This window comes from Sceloporus undulatus, chromosome 2, assembly GCF_019175285.1.
Source record: "Sceloporus undulatus isolate JIND9_A2432 ecotype Alabama chromosome 2, SceUnd_v1.1, whole genome shotgun sequence".
NCBI lineage: Eukaryota > Metazoa > Chordata > Lepidosauria > Squamata > Phrynosomatidae > Sceloporus > Sceloporus undulatus.
In genome coordinates, this window is record NC_056523.1 from 98,566,929 (window position 1) to 98,573,741 (window position 6,813).

Genomic DNA, 6,813 nt, shown 5'->3' on the forward strand with positions numbered 1-6,813 from the left:
TTGTAGAGCAAAAATGAATATTTATACATTCTATGCACCTAAGAATGCTCTCTGATCAGTGTTGCTGGCTGTGATCAAGAAGAATTCCTTACAAGAAATCCAGCAACCATCCAATGCAAAGTGACCCACTGATAAGTGGATCCACCAGCTATTCATGATCAACATCAGTGTCCCTCACACTGTTTGATGTGAGGGATGAGCAGATTTCTTTTCCCAATGTGCTAGGGACTAGCACCACATTTGTGCTCATTGATTATAACCGTTTCTTTCTTTCCTGGAAACAGACTGTGGGTAGCAGCCAACAGCTTGCCAACCAATATCATCCCACAACTCACCATTTTAAACTAGATATTTTTATTTTTATTTTACATGATATTAATTTTGCTTTATATTTATTATTTCACATTTTATTTTAGATATTATTTATTTTATTTTATTATTATATTTTAGAGATTATTAAATCAGAAATTATTCTAAGTAACATCTAGTCCAGAATATGAAAAATTACCATTGCAAAAATATATTCTATGCTTGTTTATATTTTTCCCATTTGTCTGTCTTGCTGAAATGTGGCCCATATAACTGTCAAAAAATCAGGTTTTGATCTGCTCTCTCCATGCAAGCAGTCATATGTTGTCTTCTAGAGTTACATATGTTTTCATTATGTGGCGGACGTTTGAGGAAGTGATCTTCATAAAACATGAAATTACTACAAATGACAACATGAAAACTAAATTTAAGAGGAACTTGTACCATTGGTTCCTTTCTAGGACTTTTATGAGAGGCTTCTGTTTGCACTTGTAAATGTCTTACCAAAAGAAAAATGACAGAAAATATGCAGCTCCAGATGAATATGTCCTTGGAAACTTGTAAAGTGAAAGAGTCTACAGAACAACATTGTCAGCCTTATCCAATATGACGATGAGCCATGTGTGGATACAGGCTTCCATATGTGGACACCCTGTGCATCTAAAGTAATATTGGGCGATTTGAGGTCCTTCAGATGTTTTTGGACTGCAATTACCATCATCATTCAGCACTGGCTGTACTGCAAAATACAACTGGAGGTTTAGTCCAACAACATCTGGATGGCCACATGTTGCCACACCACACATGTTGCCTCATTCCCACTATAGAATAAATTGGTTTGCAAATCGGATCGAAGTGGTTTAAATGGCCGTTGCACTTGTGCCGAACATGGGAGTGGTTTAATGAGGGGAGCCCAGCGCTAGACCCATTTAAACTGCTTCTTCTGTATCCCCTATATCCCCCGTGTCTTTGACGATAAAGCGATTCAGTACAAGTGTAAATGGGATGCGGATTGGAATCGGTTCCCTGTGATGCAGTTGTCTGCCCACCTCTGGAACCTCCCCCTCTCTGGGTAAAGCACTGTTTTTAGGCTGCCACTCTGCTCCCCCTCTTTACAGCCACTCCTCTGTTATTTTTTCTTTCTTTTGGAACTTTTGGGGAACTTTTCCCCATCTCGTGGTACTTTGACTTTACCTGCCCTTTCTTTTGCCTGCGTTTTTGTTTTGTTTTGTTTTTTTACAACAACAGCTGTGACAGAGCACATCACCAAATTTGGGTGGAAACATTGATGTGATTGCCATGATTGACAGGCGAGAAAATGAAGCCACGGAAGAGGTTCCTTTTTGAATTGATTCATTGGTAAATGAAGTGGAACGAGAAGTGGGTTAATTTGCAGCAGGAAAATTCAATTGGCTCAAATGTAGCGTGAACGATGCTCCACTGTCGATCTGAATGATTGATTCAGATCACAAACCAAATTATTTGTAATGGGAATGGGGCCTAAGAAAGGTAAGTAATAAGCAGTAAAGAAATTAAGCATCTTGTTGAATCATATACATTAACTAACAGGATATTTTGTTCATCTCTCTTTGAATAAGGGCAGAACATAGAGGACTCCTCAGAATTCCCCAGCCAGCCTACTCCCTGGATTACTGGCTGCAGCATGCTTGGTGTTATAGTCTGAAAAACAAACAAGCTTCATTTATATACCGCTTCATACTGCCTAAGCAGTGTCTAAGCGGTTTACAGCTGTAAGCTAATTTGCCCCCAACAATCTGGGTACTCATTTTAGCGACCTCGGAAGGATGCAAGCCTGAGTCAAGCTTGAGCCCTTTTCCTGCTCTTGAACTCACAACCTTATGGTTTTGAGTGAGTGGCTGCAGTACAGGCATTTAACTACTGTGCCACCAATATCCCATGCTCTTGGTAAGGAGGTTATCTATTACAAATGTTTATTTTCATTTATGGGCAGATACAAACAAGTATCCTACTAAAGTTGCCAGATTTTCAAAATAACAAAAAGGGACACACAGCATTCATGACTCATGGGGTTAAGATTGGATAGAGAAGCAATAAATAAATTCTTTAAATAAACAATGGCCCTCTTCAGATGGGCCTAAAGTGCGCCCCTATCACATGATAGGGCTTGGCCAAGGGCGCACCACCCATACGTGCCTCACCCCAGCATGTGATGAGGGTGTCAAAATGGCAGCGCCCTGTACACATGGGCACTGCCATTTTGACGTGACGGACGCCTAGCATCCACACATCCTGGAGTCACTGTGATGCTGCGAGTGTGCCATTGGCACACTGCAGTGTCACAATTGCGCTGCAGAAAGAACCCGCTTTTTGGTGGTTCTTTTTGCGAGTTCTTTTTGCTCTGCAGGGAAGCCCTGTGGTCTGGAGTCTGCAGCTTCCACGCGGAGCAAACCAGGGTGGCAGGAGACCGCCTTTTTTGGGCGGTCTGTATCCCACCAATAATTTTTTTTTCAGAGTGCCTTCATCTTTAGTGAGAGCTGTAACTAAACAGATGGCCTTCTCAGTTGTGGCACCTTGATTGTAGAATCACCCTGCCTTTCTGTTTATTCAGTACTCTCTTTTGATGATTCTTAGAAACCAGTTTAAAATGCTACTCTGCAGCTTCTGAGTTTAAGACCTCATAAGTTAATGTTTTATAGGCTTTAAACTCACTTTAAGCTCTATTTGGATGTTTTTGTGGTGGCTGATTTTACCATGATGTTTGTTATTTTTATGTTCTGTCTTTATTATTCTCTGGTTGTTTCAGTTTAATGTGTACATGGATTTTAATTCTGTTGTCAGCTACACTGAAAATCAAGACTGAGGAGCAGAATAGGAATGCCGCCCCATACAAATCCACTTTGTACATGATGATATTTGACATCATTTCAAAATTATAAGGAGGGATCCTGATGAATGACATCAGAATGCCATTTGGGAATTCCAGTACCAAGCAGACCAAAAAAAACACCAATATAATAATAATTGTGCTGAATAATCAGTCTCTCTTCCCTCACTGAAATTAGACACTACTCAAAAGACAGCTGTACCTCTGTAGCTAATACTTTTTCAAAAATCCCAAATATGTCAAAGGTACAATACCAATAGACCAACACGTCATCTACTGGTCTATGAAGATGATTATTTTGTTAACTGGCAATGGAAATTTCAAAATGATTTTACCTGTGCCAGCCAAACACCTATCTGGCTGTGTAAGTTGTACTCAGAAAGATGTGAGCATCATGAGAAAAGAACTTCTTCTGGGAATTTTTTTCAAAAACCAAACCATATCTCTGTCAGAAAGTGTCAATAATTTTGCTTTATGGGCATCATTTTTCAAACATTTCTGAGCCTAGAATCAGATACTTTTCACGTCTGTTTCTAATTTATTTTACTACTAAAAAGCCATAGAATAACCCAGACTAACCACTTACTGTTAAACAGGACATTTTTCAAGTGGTTCTTTTCGTAATATTATACACCGCCTCACTACACATAATCATAAAGTGCTTCACAGCTGTAATACAAAAAACACATATGAATCCAAGATCTTGGCACCAAATATTATACTCCTCCTCTTTTCTTGAGAGGGAGTGGGACTGGTAAATGCCATCTATGATATTCTCAAAATATTTGAAGAGCTGAAGATTTCACCCGCCTGTGGCGTCTAGCATATTTCCTTGCTCTTTCTCACATTTTGAGGTTAATTTGGGAAGAAAATATGCTCCACATCTGACACTTGCTTTCTGTAAAGGGGCATTGCCCCGTGGCTCTAGAATAATAGATAGAATCACCAAAGAAAATCTTTTCCATCTTGTTCAAAATGGCCAAGTATAGCATTCCAAACATGGGTTTCAGCTGATTCGCTTCTCAGGATATTATTGCTGCTCAAGAAAGCTTGGAAGTCAAGTTGCATTACATCACCAAGATTTCCCTCTCCCAATTTCTTTTGCTCAATTTGTAACTCTCCAGACATTGTTGGATTAGAATTCCCACCAACAAACACAGCCAGTGGTGAAAGACAGTTGGAAATGCAGTTCAATAATCTCTGGAGGTCCACACATTCCTGACGCTGTTCTAAACTATATAGTACATGCAAATATGTAATACATACACTTGTAGTATGTATGTATGTATTACATTTGCCTTAACCCTTCTGATTTGTTTGTATACAGTACTTGCTTTGGCCCTGTAACTGCAGAGACACTGCTTCCTTAGCAACACCTCCACGACTGCTGATGCACTTCTAAAGGACAGCCATCTAAGGAGCCCAATGTTTGACTTCCCACAGGTTGGAACTGTGTCCTGTCTGATCTTACTTGTCCTTCAGTGATATCTACTTGTCATGCTTCCCTCTGAACCAAGCTTGCTGTTAACTGCCATCAAGTCAACTTTGACTTATAGTGACCCTATGAATGAGGGACCTCCAAGTCACCTTGTCATCAGCAGCTCCGCTCAGGTCTTGCAGACTCAGAGCTGTTGCTTCCTTGACCAAGCCTATCATAGCATTTTCTTGGCAAGTTTCTTCAGAGGGGTTTTGCCATTGCCATCCACTGAGGCTGAGAGAGTGTGACTTGCTCAAAGTTACCCAGTGGGCTTTTATACTTGAGTGGGAATGTGAACCCTGGTTTCCAGAGACATAATCCAATATTCAAGTCACTACACCACAAGACAAGCATTATGGTCTTTTCTTGGGGGTCATGTCTTCTCATGATATGACCAAAGTACAACAGTGTCAGTTAAGTCACTCTGGCTTCTAGGGAGAGTTCAGGCCTGATTTGCACTAGGACCCATTTATTTGTCTTTTTAGCAGTTTACAGTATCTGTAGAATTCTCCTCCAGCACTACATTTCAAATGAGCTGATTTTCTTCCTATTAGCTTTCTTCACTGTCCAGATTTCACAACCAATCCATACATAGGAAGTGGGAGTATTTAGTGACAGATCTTTACATTTCAGGATCTTGTCTAGTTCGTTCATAGCTGCCCTTCCTAGTTTTCTTCTGATTTCTTGACTGCAGTCTCCATTCTGAGCCAAAGTATGTATGGAAAACCATTAACTTTTTCAGTGTCTTCATCGTCTACCTTAACGCTATGTAAGATATCAGTGGTCTTTATTTTTGTTTTCTTAATGTTCAGCTGTAAACCTGCCTTTGCATTTTCTTCCTTGACTTTCTTCAGTGATTGTTCCAAGTTTTTGCTATTTTTTTGCTTTTAGTATCATGTCATTTGAATACCTTCAACGGCTAATGTTCCTTTCACCACTATTTTGTGCCTCCTTCCTCTGTGTCTAATCATACTTTGCATATGATATGTTCTGCCTACAAGTTAAACAGACAGGGTGACAAATACAGCCTTGCTTGACCCCTTTTACAATTAGAAACCATTCAATTTCTCTGTATTCTGTCCTGGTGATAGTCTCTTCTCCTGAGTACAGGTTGTGCATCAAATGTTGTGGCAGTCCCATTTCTTTAAGTACAATCCATAGTTCCCCTTTCTTGGGGACTGGAATGTATATTGAGTGTTTCCAATGTATGTTGAACATTTCCTGTAGGCCATTGTTTTGTTTTCCATATTCACTGACAGATTTAAATTAGAACTAGAGTGGATTCTGTCTCTGTAGACTGAAGTTATTCTATTGGTGTGGCACCTGTTCCTGTGCCATTTTAGCCAGCTCCCCACCCACCCACCCTATTTTGCTGTGCTCTGTCACAACTTCTAGGTCTAGTTTTATGGGGTGGCAGCATAGGTCGTGGATCTGATGGGCGTGGTTTCCGATGCTGCGGAGCACAGAATCGGGAGTCCCACCAGGACCCGGGGGTGCTGAAGGCTAGCGATGTCGCCAGTGTGGGGGCAACATCGATTCAGCGTTCCCCGGTGACATGGGGCGAAGATGTGCTTATGCGCATAGCCGGTGCTTTTAAGTGGTGAGCACGGTTTAGGCCGGTTACCCCTCTGTCATCCCGAAGCCTGGGCATAGCCAGGCGATTAGGTTCATCGACCAACGCGGGTTGGTGGATGTCAGATCCAGACCTCATGCTTTCTGGCCAACCCTCTTATTGCGGTTTCTGTGTTTAATAAAGTTGTGGCCTTTCTTTTGCCAAATTTTGTGACTGCTGTGTTTTTCCACCTGGCAAACCCCTTTCCTCTGCAAAAGTCAGTCTGATGTGGGAGACCCTCCCAACAGTACTGCTGCCACCAGCATAACCTCTTGCTTTGCAGAAGCATGCAATCCCACCACCAAAAAGTGGTGTGTGTCTTCCCATAGAGCTTTAGAAACAGCTTCTAATGACAACGTGTGGAGAGGGGCTGAGAACCTCTAAAAGTGGTTGAACTCTCCTCAGCCCAAGCCAGCATGGTCAGTGGTTGGGGCTCTGAGATCATTAGGAGAGGCCCTTCTCACAGTTCCACCAACTTCACAAGCACAGTTTCTGGGGACAAAAGAGAGGGCCTTCTCAGTGGCTGCCCCTTGACTTTGGACCTCCCTT